At 37.8% G+C, this 14,423-nt stretch overlaps 1 protein-coding gene and 1 non-coding gene across 4 annotated transcripts in view; one reads left to right on the top strand and one right to left on the bottom strand.

The window, feature by feature from the left end:
- Positions 1-14,423, bottom strand: part of SP4 (Sp4 transcription factor) — a 72,234-nt gene that overhangs the window by 40,577 nt on the left and 17,234 nt on the right. The window lies entirely within an intron of this gene.
- LOC130027875 (small nucleolar RNA SNORA70) lies at positions 10,152-10,285 on the top strand. Its single transcript, XR_008793090.1, has one exon. It is a non-coding gene; the product is annotated as a small nucleolar RNA SNORA70 (small nucleolar RNA).

Here is a 14,423-nt window from a genome sequence, read left to right as displayed (position 1 = left end):
CAAAAGGAGGGGAAATGCATGTTGAAAGTAGACTATGGACTGAACATGTTTGCCACTCAATGCCTCTTTTGCAGACCACAACACCCAAAAGGAGAGAGAGAACAAAAGGGAATGCCCTGCCACAGAGGCAGGGTGGGATAGGGGGGATGGGGGATGGGAGGGATACTGGGATCCATGGTGGTGGAAAATGGGCACTGGTGGAGGGATAGGTATTTGATTATTGTATAATCGAAACCCAAGCACAAAAAAAATTGTAAATCTACAACTGTATCTCATGGTGTTTCACTAATAAAAAAAAATTAAAAAAAAAAAGAAAGAAAGGAAAAAAATAGCCAATATTAAACAAATATTTTGTACTTTGTCATCTTATATTCTCTCCTAGGGCTGAAAGGACATATAACCTTCCAAAAGTCACCATAAACCCTCACTTAACACCTCAGTCTGAATCTAGAGCCCTGTACTGGGAAGAGTTAGTTGGCTACTTCTTCCCCCAAAGACTACTGAATTTTGGAGACAATAGAGAATTACAACTAACTTTTTAAAAAAATTTTTTATTAGTGAAACACCATGAGGTACAGTTGTAGACTTACAAATTTTTGTGCTTGGGTTTCAGTTATACAATGATCCAGTACCCAACCCTCCACCAGTGCCTATTTTCCATTATTTGAACTTTTTTAAAAAAAAATTTTGTTAGTGGAACACCATGAGGTACAGTACAACTAACTTTTAAGTAGAACCAAGGGCCACTCCCTGTGAAACTCACCCCTGACCCATCTTCTCAGTCCCAAGTTCATCTCTCTCTCTCTCTCTCTCTCTCTCTCTCTCTCTCTCTCTCTCCCCCAACCCCACTCCCTATCTCCCTTCCTCTGCCCCCTCACTCTCCTCCCCACCATCAGTGTAAAAGTTCTATTTGAAGTTCTATGTGTGTGTACATGTATATATGTGATGCAAAGAACTGAATTCAGGGCCTCACCCCCTGCAAAGCAAGTGCTCTACCACTGTGCTACCTCCCTGGTCCTTTCAAATAAGCCCTGTAGAAATCCATGTTGGCAGGATTAAAATCATTATTCCAATATGACTTTTACCCAGACTCGATAAGAAAGCTGTTCTTATCAAACTATATATACATTTACTTCTAGATTTTCATTATCTTTTTATTGGGAGTTTAATTTACAAGTCATACATCTAAAATGGATCAGAAATTCAACATATATATTTTATATATATATAATGCCTGATAGATATTAGACTATATATCTAGATCAGACAACTGCAAGTTACTAAAAATAATTAATACCTGCTATCAGTTTTAAGTTTGAAGGGGCTACTGTTCTGAACCTCTCTAAAATAGGAAGGAAAGGCAATTCCAGAGAGGTAGAGTAGGCAGTACTTAAAATTATTTTCTCCAAAAGAGTAGCAGAGAGGTTGCCATTATTTATGAAGAGCAGACATGGAATTTTCTTTAAATGAACCCTAGTGTCATGAATGATTTAATAGCTACCAAATTCAAGAAAATGTGAGGAAGCACTAGCATATTTCAACTGAATGAACATACTTAGTAAAGGCATCTAAGCAAAACTAAAAAGCAAGCAGAGAATTCTGATTAAGAAAACAAATGCCAATGGTCTGAGCTTTCTTCACTATTTAGCACCAGTAAAACTACCTTGGCTACACAAATTAACATATTTATAACACATGCATATGATATATATGCATACTTTTTAATAGACATCTTATTTAGTTACTAAAATAAACTCTAATATTTTCTTTATGCGCTTTGGCTTAGAGACAACTTTCCAAATAATGTAATATATAACTACTGAAGTATTACAATAAAACCAAATACAAAAACCAGCTATAAGTAGTGTCACTGTTATTTAGAAAGATACAATGAAGGCAATAATATTCTAGATATTAGAAATATAATTCTACAGAAGTGGATATATCTTCAATCTAGAGGAAACAGGCACATTTTATGTACTTCATACATGACATGCTAAGTATCACTACCTACTAACACTAATTTTATGATCATCAATAATTTCTATTATTACTTAGTTTCTTGCTGTGCTGTGCGAGAAACTAAGTAATAATAGATAGCACAGTGGGTAGGGCGTTTGCTTTGCATGTGGCTGACCCAGGTTCGATGCCTCCATTCTTCTCGGAGAGCCTGAAAAGCTACTGAGAGTATCTTGCCCACAAGGCAGAGCCTGGCAAGCTTCCCATGGCGTATTCGATATGCCAAAAACAGTAACAACAAGTCTCACAATGGAGACATTACTGGTGCCCGCTCGAGCAAGTTGATGAACAACTGGAGGACAGTGATATGCTTGCCCTGGGTCCATCCAGTCCCTTCGTCGGGACTTCTCAAAAAGGAGTGCCAGGAACTAAGGGAAACTGAGGTTTAGGTAAATATGGATGCTCACGAGTAAATATTATTTTGGAGTCAATTAACTTCCAGGTTACAAAGCATAGCACGAACTATCTTCCTGTGTCTATACAAAAGAGACATTGCTAAACCACGCAAGTGACATAAAGGAAAGAGAAAGGCAATATAGAATTATTAGTGCTTGATGGAATTGGTTGTGCTTCAGGGGCACTGTTGTGGCAGTAACTCAATAAACCTTAAGCTCCCTGAGGGAGGAACAAGGACAACCCAATGTTATCCAACACAGCAGTATTACATCCAAAGTCTATTACTTAAAAGAGCTTTTAATGATGAAATGTTTTTGTTTGTTTTGGGGTTATACCTAAAAGTGCTCAGAGATTACTCCTGGTGGGGTTCAGAGGACCATATGAGGTTTTGGGGATTAAACCCAGGTCAGCTGTGTGCAAGGCAAGTACCCTACCCGCTGTACTATCTCCCCAGCCCTAATCATGAAATTCTTGTTTTGGTTTGTAATAAAATTGCATTTTTGTGCAAAATTATTTTAACACAGAATAACAATAGCAGTTTTCAGTGATAAAATAATTGGTATTCAAATAAAAACACTTATGTTCTTTTTCTCATAACTAAGGATGACACAAATAATCCAATGTATTTCATATACTTTTGTTCATCTATTTTGATCAATTAACCACAATAACCATGTATTAAATCGTTCACTTACCAACTGCTAGGAATGCATAGATAAACTGGGGGAAAGACTTGCACTACTCTCTTAATTCTAGTTATTCTACTTATTCTGATGTTTATTCAGATTAGGTAATTATTTTCTATCCATTATCTCTAAGGGGAAATTTTGGCCATAGAAACCCCTTTAAGTTATATAACCAAATGACCCCAGGAATGTTTGACTATTTAAGGAATATTTCCTTAAAAAAAGAATTGCAGTATATTTATTTATTGCTTTTTGGGTCACACCCAGCAATGCTCAGTCAGGGGTTCCTTCCTCCTGACTCTGCACTCAGGAATTACTCCAGTGCTTGGGGGACTATGTGGGATGCTGGTAATTGAACACAGGTCAGCCGCGTGCAAGGCAAACTCCCTACCCACTGTGATATCGCTCCAGTCCTTGCAATATATTTTAAAGTTTCCCTACAGCCCATTAAAATTTATTGCATTATACTCATTTAAGATGCTGGTGAAAGCAGTGATTCACTAATAAAAAAAAATTTTTAAAAGATGATGGTAAAGAAAATAAAGGAGCTACCGAGAGTATTCAATATGCCAGACACAGTAACAACAAAGTCTCCAATGGAGACGTTACTGGGCCCGCTCGAGCAAATCGACGATCAACGGGAGGGCCTTTACCTTACCTTTTAATGATTACCTTTAATTAGAATTCAAAGTTTACTGTAGTTCCTTAGACATTAAGTCACCACAGATACCTTAATTTAACTGAGATGGCCTCTATCAAAAACTCTGATCTACAGTAGGCTCTCTCCCCTCTTGAAAATGAAATATATTAAAGTTTTTATAATCTGTTAAACCTGAAACTAGAAACCCGTGAAGGCTCTGAAGAAGGGGAAAGACGGCATAATCAAATTTGGGTTTTAGAAACACTCTGGAATTCAAGTATGCAACAAGATGTGAAAAATCCATCAGAGAAACCAGTTAAGCTATTTCACCTTAAGATGGTGGGTGTACCTGATAGAGAAAGAAAGAAAGAACAGGATAGAAGAATGATTATAAAAACACCTACTAGCACTTGGTAAAACCTATGTGTTCTAAACTCTGACAAACATGCATTACGCCACTCCAGTAATGTAACTATTGCCATTTTAGAGAGGAAGACAATCAAATCTGGAGAACACTTAATCAAGATTTAAGGGCAAAATCAAGACTTGAAGTAAAGTCTGCCCAACTCCAAAGTTTAGGAATAAAACCACAGATCTTGATTAAAATCACTGTTGTGAACATCAAATTGGTCTGTAAGGATTTTGGTTACGACAATAGAAGGAGGCTAAAACCATTAACTGAGAGGGACAATAGGAGGAGGCAGAAACCATTAACCAAGAGGAACTCAAGAGGGGAAGCAGGTTTGTAAAGGAAAATTACCTCTAAGCTCAATAGGTTCCTTACATGCACAACAATCTCAACTCAAAATTCTTATAACTGCTCTACTCCAACAGGTGAACCCAGAGTGGCCTTTTCTCCACCATCATTTACCCTCATGCTGTTCTTAATACCTACACTTTTAAATTTCATCTTTACCTTCAGTCTGCTCTCTAGCCGCCTGTCCACACACTCCTTTACTAATCCCTTGGCTCTTAGACTTTCTGCCATTTATGAAGGCAGTTCTATTATCACCTCAGAAAACATACTGTTTTCCCCCCAAACTCCATTGCTTCTCTACTAGTTTGATTTTCCTATTGTCCAATCTTCTTGAAAATTAGTGTCCTTTATCCATGTTCACACTGTACAACCTAAGGTGCAAATTTGATGATGATATATATTTCACTTAAAGTCCCTGAAAGGCTTTCCATAGCTTCCAGGGTACAGTTTAAATTCCTTACCGTGGCAAGGGAGGACTCTCTGGTCCTTGCCACCGTAACTCTAGTCCATGAACCCTGGTTAGAACATGCGAATAAGTGAAACTACCTGCACTTCTTTGAACATAACATACGGGATTCTGATCTTTGTCGCACAAAACTTTTATCTCACATGTTGGCTCATTTCTGGTTAATCAACCTAAATTATTCTGTATCACCTAGTTTAAGGAAAGTTTCCTCACAAAAACTCTCATTGGTTTAGTAAATGATTGGGTTTTCATGGAAAATGAGTTTCCTTTAATTTTGAGTGTGACACACTACATCAGAACTAATCTGATTTCTATCCTGTCCAATACTCTTAAACACCTTCTTTAGCCCTATGGTACATACACCAAGTACAGTACCTGGGCAAACAGGCCCTCTCACAAAAAGTAATCATAGTTAAAAAGCACCCAGGACAAGCTTCTCTTCCTCTCTTTTTATATCTTCCCAAGTGCATCTTACATTCATTAAGTCAATGTTTTCATGATTTACTTATTCTTTTAAAAGATCTGATTTACTAAGCATTCCCTAAGCTTAAAATGTACACCCGTCCTAAAATATTTTTTGCAATAGTAAAAATATTCTGTATCAAGAATGTCCAGAATGAAAATCAATATTCTTGTGTAGATATTAGCACTTGAAATGTGGTTAGTGCGAAGTAAGAAATGAATTTTTAACTTAAATTAGTTTTGCCTTGAATAGTAACACGTGACAACTAGCTTTCATACTGAATAGCACAGCTCTAATGTCTTATAAAATAAGTTAAACACAAAATTAAATAGATTTTTCTGAAAATTCACTCTCCAACTCATCTTTATAATAACACTTAGAGATTCCTCTTAACTGCTAGTACATACTACCCCTCTCTGACTGCTCTCTTACTTTTCTGGATTCAATTTTCTCCTTTAGGTCCCAAAAGATTGACTGTTACCTTGAGTCTAGTCATTTTCTGTACTCACACTCAACTATAAGAAAGTTATGGTACTATCATCCTTTTCCTACAACATATGAAACTGGACAGGGTTATGGTAAGTCAGAAGGGGAAAGAAAATATGAGAAGCTCTCACACAGAGGTGGGATATAGAAAAACAAAGCACGGGAAACAAAATGTTCAATAAAAACAGACTGATAAAAGAACTGATGTTATTGGAAAGGGGAATGGAAGCTGAAAGAGAAGGTCCACTGCAGGGCTATTGAGATTTTGATGATAGAGGTATGGTGTGGTTATATTTACCTCTAAAATATACGAACATTTATACTCAAAAACTAAAATAATTTCAATAAATTTTTAAATGAAAATGTTGTGGAAACTAGAGAAAACTGCATTATTTCCCTCTATATCCATGCACCAAATGCTGTCAATCATTTTCTTAGTCTTTTAAAACACACACTTTATACCCAAGTCAGATTTTCCACCACTGATATTGCACTATTAGGAGGGCCATAAGATGCCTTATCTATTTCTTATGCCTGCTAGACAATAAAACAAATCACTTTATAAATAAATCTCTTTCATCTAATCCTTCAAAAATGTACACATTTACATAACCTTTCACTGATCTGTCACCAGACTGAGTCTGACATTGTCATTCTACAAAGTCTATCAACCTTGCCAACTCCATCTTTTTTCAATTCCTCTCAGACTAATCTTTCTTAAATATGTAAAACTATTTCCTCTTCCTCTCTTTTGCACCTATTTTTTCTGTAGCCTATAATGCCTGACTTCCCTGGTCTACTTGTTTTGATTCCCTGCTGCCCTCTGCCCACCCTTTAAAAGAATCAATTAAGACTCCTGGCTTTGTGAAGCGTTTCACAAACTTCATCCTGATTTAATTTCAGAGTTACTACCTCTTATCCATTCAATTTACTTTTAGTATGTATCAGCATGGTATTTCTATGTGCTTTTATTTCAACGACTGTTCTGTACCTTCATGTAGAGCAGGGGGAGAGGGTTTTACTTTTTGACTTCTGATGGCCCAAACCCAGGGCTTACTCCTGGCTCAGCACTCAAAGATTATTCCTGGAAGGGCTTGGGAGATACTATGAGGTGCTGGAGATGAAACCCAGTTTGGTCATATGCAAGGCAAGCACCCCACCCGCTATACTATCTCTCCAGCCCAGTAGGTTTGTATTTTAACTGTTTCACCCTACAATATTTATTTCAGTAAAGTCTGATATAAAAAATTAAGTTAGTAGCTTGTGCAGGTGAGTATAAGGAGTCCCCAAATCCTAGAATGAGTCACAATTACATGAAAGTTTATAACTGATGTGTCAAGCTGTGGAAATACAGAACGGGCATTCAGTGTTACAAGGGTACAGTATGCCCTGTCAGTTCTTGGGTCACAGCTTAAAATAACTACACAGTTCAGGGCCAATGGAGGTTTGGGCCAGCACTGTTAAGCTACCATGGACTGTGTATTCCATAGATGACTATTTTAAGCTACACTTCTAAACAGCAAATAGAGCAATTAGGAAATACCTGTTTTCTATGTTCAGGTGTAGGTTAACTGGTAAGACATTTTCTGATTCTAACCATGTAAGAACCATCCTACATGCTCTCCCATGCAACTGAGCCTCATTTTCAGTTCTAGGGTAATTCAGGTATAGTATCTTTTTTTTTCTCTTCCAATCAAGATGAAGAGAGCATCAACGAGCACATATTTGGGGAAAGTGTCTTAGTTTTTTGTGTTTTAACTGACTTCCTTAGTCACAAATAAATCTGACATATATGGGGAGTGAGACAAGATTAGAACATAAGCTAAAGTTTGATTCACATATATGATGAATTCGCAATGTGACTGATATTTTAGAAACTCATTTCTAGGGAAAAGCTAAACTAGGAGATTTGTTTGTGCACTTTGTATGAGACTAAACAAAATAATTTAAAGACGTGTGTAGGCAAGGAATAAATTTCCTGTAAAATTATAATCAGGTGCCAGAGAACACAGGGTAACTAAGATGCTTACTCTACGGTAGACACTGGTTTGATTACTGGCACCACACATATAGTCCTCTGAGCAATATCTGGGGTTATCCTTGAGCACAAAGCAAGGAGTAAGCCCTGAGCACCAACAGGTATGGAGAATGTGCGCGCACACACACACACATTATTTTAAATTATTTCTACATTTCCTCTTATCAGGGCTGGAGCAATAGCACAGTGGGTAGGGCGTTTGACTTGCGCTCAGCTGACCCTGCTGACCTGGGTTCAATTCCTCTACCCGTCTCGGAGAGCCCAGCAAGCTACCGAGAGTATCTTGCCCACACGGCAAAGCATGGCAAGCTTCCCGTGACGTATTCGATATGCCAAACACAGTAACAAGTCTCACAATGGAGATGTTACTGGGCCCGCTAGAGCAAATGGATGAACAACAGGAGGACAGTGCTACAGTGCAGTTCCTCTTATCAACCATTATATATATTCCGTCATTTTAATTTCTGCACGCAAAAAAAGACAACAAATATATATAATTTATATTACTATTTTTAAACTAGTATTTTATATTACTAGTACCTCACAAAGTGACATCAATTACTTCATGGTCACTTAGTCATGCTAATTGGCAAGAGATGAGAAAGGAATGTTTAAAAACTGAAGAAGTGTGAGCCTCTAGGTTTGATTCCCAACACCATGGTCCCGCAAGCACCAAGTCAGAAGCAATTTCCCCAATGTGGTGAGACCTAAACCTCTACCCTCTCCAAAGCAAACCATTTCAAGAAGTAAAATCTTAACTTTTTGTACGTTTACTACAGCAGAAATAAGTATTAGCCCTTGAAATAACTGAGAAGCGTTGCCACCAGGGTGGTGGGGAGGAGGCAGAGAGAGAAAAAATGAAATAAAACAAAGTTCCTGATCACAGTAATTGATGCTCCCAAACAACAGTTTCTTCCATATTATCTTCATTCAAAAGATGACAATTTGACCCATTCAATTTAATCATAAAATACTATATACAACTGGAAATACTTAATGAAGTACTTAAAGGCTACTATGAGTTTCTAAGTGTGTGAAACTAACAAGAATTACACTATTTTTAAAACCTGAGGCAAAAAATGGGTAAATTTTGGATACAAAAATATGTGGAATCTATTATTAAAAGTTTGAAGCACTGTAGCACTGTCCTCCCGTTGTTCATGGATTTGCTCGAGCGGGTACCAGTAATGTCTCCATTGTGAGATTTGTTACTGTGTTTGGCATATCGAATACATCATGGGTAGCTTGCCAGGCTTTGCTGTGCTGAGGAATACTCTCAGTAGTTTGCTGGGCTCTCAGAGTGGGGCAGAGGAATCGAACCCGGGTCAGCCGTATGCAAGGCAAACGCCTTACCCGCTATGCTATCACTCTGGCCCAAAAGTTTGAAATAAAATTTAAATAACTACATTAAATTATGGCTTTGCTAGACACAAAAATTGTAATAATTGGAACAATTACTTAGCAACCAAACCACTGCCACTTGGGATAAAAGAAAACAAAATTAGCTTTAATACCATATTCCCGTGAGAAAGGAAAGAAGAAAAGAAAAAAACCAAACCCTTAAAAAAAATCCTTGCTTATAATTTTCTATATAGAAAAAAAAATCTGAAATTTAAATGTCTATCTCAAGAAGAAAGGCTTGAATTATCCAGATTATCCAGACTTTACCAACAACTAATGGTGTGATTTGGGTTAAACATGAAATCTGCTTTTGGTTTGTCTTATAAGTGAAATGACTTATAAGTGAAATGACTTATAAACAAACAAAACTGACTCAAAAAGAATTTATAAATGTTGCTTAAAAAAGCAGAACTTCTGTTAATTTCCAATGTTTAAAATACACTTACAGACATCATATCCATCTACAAACACATAGATAGTTACCTACAAAACACATATATCTCAGTATCTTTCTTTTTTTTACCACACCCAATGATGTTTAGGGCTTACTCTGGGCTCTGCACTCAGGAGTCACTTTCTGATCATGCTCCTCTAGAGGACTAAATGGGATACCAGCTATTGAACCTGGGTCAGCTGCATGCAAGGCAAGCACCCTACCTGCTGTGCTCTCTCCAGACCCCATCTCTGAATCATTTTTGTATCAAGTTCAAGTTATCTCTTTAAATTCAGCATAGTTAACATTATTTTTAAATTATAAGATTCTCTGTCAGAATAACTTTTTTTAAAAATCAGTATCCTAGTGCAGCCAATTAAGCCAACCTCTCTGCCACAGGGGACCTAATGAGCAATGGCTGCATACATCAAGCAATCTCCTCCATAGTGTATTCAGCCTGTGGCTTGTGTGAGCTATTCTGAAGGACCTTGGAGACAGTTCTCTGCAGTGGATATTACTAATAAATGCTCTCGTGCTAGCCCCAATGTCAGGCTCCAAACAGGTTTGGGAAGGTGGGGCTCTTGGAAAGCCTCAAGACACGGTGGCCAGGGTCCACACTGGCCAAGCTATCATGTCCAGCTGCATCAAACTGCAGAACAAGGAGTACATGACTTAGGCTTTGAGCTGGGCCAAGTTCAAGCTCCCTGGCTACCAAAAGAGCCACATCTCAAATCACCACTTCTTGGTGATTGTGCTTCTTTTGGCAAACAGGGAACTTGAATACCACCAAGAAGAGGGGGCTTTGCCAAATTTAATGCAGATGAGTTTGAAGACATGGTTGCTGAAAGAGGTCTAATCCTATATGGTTATGGGTTCATATACATCCCAAACCGTGGACCACTAAATAAATGCTAGACACTGCACTCCTAGAGTTTAGTTGTTCCTGAGTCCCTGGTCTTCAACTTAGCCCTCATAACCACATCCCACCTTACCACAATAAATCCTGCTTCATAATAATAATAATAATTATTATTATTATTATTATCAGCAGTTAGCATCCAAAAATTTATTGATAAGAATATGACACACACAAAAATGTTTGGGTACCATGTGTCCAACTAATAGGGAGAAGACAGCCATTTACAAAGATACAGTTTGTTATTCCCAGTTCCCAAGAGGACAGAATGACACAAGGGGCCAGCCACATAGGGAATCACTGGTGGTCAGGAGGAAGAAGGGGGAAGGAACTGTTGGCATACGCTTTTACTGTGATTTCCACAAGGGGAAACAGGCTTAGAATGGGAAAATCTGAGTAATTGCCAAAAGTGCTAAGGTTTAAAGGCTGTCGTATTATTTTGGTACCTGGTCTTGGGGTGATTAGGACAGGTGAATAGTAGCCTTAAAAATGAGGTGTAAAAAGGAAGCCTCTGGGTAATGAACTTGGGGATTGGTTGGTCTGTACTTCAAAAACACACTCAAAGGTAGATTTGGTTACTATCTCTAGGAACGGGTTAAAATTCTGGAAGCCTCTATCCCTCTTGGATCGGCAAGGTTCCAGGTGTCAAAATATAAAAAAAAAAACCCTCCCCCCAAAAAAACCCACAGTTAACACCCAATTAAACTAAGTACTAAAGAAGTCTGATATTGATTGTTTATTGAGCACTGACTATGTACAAGCACTGTAGCATATTAAAATTATCCTGCAGTACATTGGCTGCAAATGTAAAAATAATCATTCAATGAAATCAAGGCTTAAAAATGTTAAACACAAACACTAATTTAGAAGGACAGAGTATGATTAATTTGTAATAATAAAATTTATAATTTAGTGCTCTGACACTTACAAAACATTTTCATACATTAATCCAGTTAAGCCTCAGGGGAAAAATAAAACCCTGTGTAGCAGAAGCAGTTTATTATCATTTTAAAGTAACTATAACTAAAGCTCAATAACTCTAAAGGACATCCCCATACCCAAGACAGTAACTGGCAGCCAAGGAACTGGACCCAGAGCTGGATTCTTGTCCACTGCAGCAGCAGCATGCTCTCTTCTCCACTTCAGGTTAAACTTCAAGCATTATTTTGTAAGAAACAAATAGCTATAGCTATTTCTAACCACTGAGGATTAATTGCTCAATGCCTTTACTATAAATAAAAAAAGAATAGGCCGGCATTTTTTTTTTTTTGGTGGAGTTTGGGCCACACCTGACAGTACTCAGAAGAGATGCTGTATTTGGGACGGAACCTGGACCTCCTCCAAAGCCTGAGCTCAGCACTTTAGGACAGTGTTCTCAATCTTTTGCTGACTTACGACCCCCTTCCAACCTGGTTTTCTTCTGCGTTACCCTGTCCAAATGGTTGCCCCAACCTGTCCCATTCCATGCCCCTCACATTTACACAAATTTCACCTAAAGCCCCTTTAAAATATTGAGGGTTGGTTCACAAGGAACCAAGCAGGCCCCAGTTGAGAAATGCTTTAGGGTAGCTCTAAATTTAACCCAACAAATTCTTTACTAGGGGTATTTGTTAATAGCTTTTTTCTTCTTTTTAAAAAACTTCTTTAGAATAAAATGCTAGATATCTTTCAAAGACTTGATTTTCAAAACGAGCTTTTTTGTTGCTCAATAATCATAAGTAACAGAATCTGTTCTTTTTAAAAGGTGTTTTGATAAATTTAAGGTGGAAAATAAAAATCAAGCAAATATGTATTTGTAGCTTTAAAAAAACTGTCTACAAAATTGATTTATCATAACATACTCAAAAATTGTTTTTCTTCACAGAACTTGTTATATCTAAAACATTTTTAGATAATATAGCAATCCAGTAAAGTACTTCTTGTCAAGGTAGAAACTAGAACTCAATATTAACTTCATGGGGGGGGGGGCAGCAGATAGAAGTAGTTGGGGCCACAACAGCTGTGCTCAGGGCTTACTCCTGGCTCTGCACTCAGGGATCACTCCTGACAGGGTTTGGGGGACCATGGAGGATGCAGGATTAAACCTGAGTCAGCTGAATGTAAGACAAGTAACGCCTTATACTCTGTACTATCTCTCAGGTCCCCTATTACTTAATTTTTATCAGTACCTAAAACTAAAACAGAGCTGTCATTGCTTTAATAGAACGTTGAACAGTGAACTGAATAATAAGATTCTAGCAAAAATAAAGTCTAAAACTCCAGCAAATGAAGAAATTACTGCTCGTATAAGACCAGTATATTGGTCTTATACGAGCAATAATAGTAAATAGTAAATAAAAGGATATTCTTTTGGCCTTTTAAATTAGTGGTAAAGCATTTTTTCCTTTGCAACTCATATGATGATCTAACTCTTCTTCTAAATTCCTACATTTTACACTATTGTTACTGAATAGACTAAAATTCAAGTTATAAGGTGTTAAAGTAACAAAATTATTAGGTAGGTTGAGATAGTTACTGTTAAGTGGAGATAAAGCAAGCAACAAGGACTACAGTAAAGCTTTTTCTCAAAAGATCAGGAACTAGCTTTAGGATAGCTTAGGAGGTAATACTGGGTTCAAGAGTTCTCTGTAAAATTACCATTGCAGTATTTATTCTGAGGCTCGTTTGTAAAGCTTAGGTCTAAGCAAACCTACTCCTTGACCTAAAGGGCAGATGGTCTCACAACCTGGCGTCTTCAGTATCTATACCCACAGGCAAGGGCATTTTGAAAACTCCTTAGAGATCCCAGATGGCAATCTGAGTGCCTGAGTTTAAGGTCCTGGTCCACAACTGTGCTATTGCTAAAGGCTGTGCATGTGCTTAGTTATAAGGAAGGCAGAAAACCATTTTCTAAAAATTTCTACACATCTTTAATGATTTAATCCTAAATGAACGACCTTCTTTAAATACCATAGTGCTGGGGACCAGAGTTAACAGTGCAGCAGGTAAAATGTTTGCCATCCATGTGGCTGACCCAGGTTTGATCTTCAGCATCCCATATGGTCTTCCAAACCTGCCAAAAATGATCTCGGAGTATGGAGCCAGGAGTAAGCCCTCAAGCATTGCTGGGTGTGGTAAAAACTGCCCTGTCCCCACCAAAGAAAAAGAAAAAAAAGTACAATAGTCCTATATTCAACATTATTAGATTTGGCTTCAATCAGTTGCAAAACCAAAATCCAAAGAGTCAGAGGGAGGGTACAGTAGGTAAGGCACTTGTCATATGCAACTGAACCCAGTTGGAAACCCTGGCACCATATATGGGCCTCCAGGCACCACTGGAAATCCCTGAGCAGAGAGCCAGAAGTAAACCCTGAGCACAGCCAGATGCAATCCAAAAACAAAACAATAAAAACAAACAGCCCCCCAATTTGCATATTTTGGAAATATTAACATCTCATTCTCACTGTTATTTGAAGAATCTGATTTAGGGGCTGGGGAGATTGTTGGAAGGAGTGGAATGCATGTTGGGCATTGCAGGAGCTCCAGGTTCTATCAATGGTACCACATGGTCCATAAACAGCCAAAAGCAGGCCCTTGAGCTACGTTTTTCCTAAGGTTTCCACTTAGTTCACTAAAATAAAAAGTATGTTCAATTTTATTTCCAAACATTTGTGCACGAAGTTACAGAATTTTAACATGTGACAAAAGTATCACTAATACGTACAATGGGAAATACAGATATT

This window comes from Sorex fumeus, unplaced genomic scaffold (assembly GCF_029834395.1).
Source record: "Sorex fumeus unplaced genomic scaffold, SorFum_2.1 ptg000037l, whole genome shotgun sequence".
NCBI lineage: Eukaryota > Metazoa > Chordata > Mammalia > Eulipotyphla > Soricidae > Sorex > Sorex fumeus.
The sequence above is the reverse complement of the archived record's forward strand: the minus strand, read 5'-3'. Positions and strand labels throughout refer to the sequence as shown.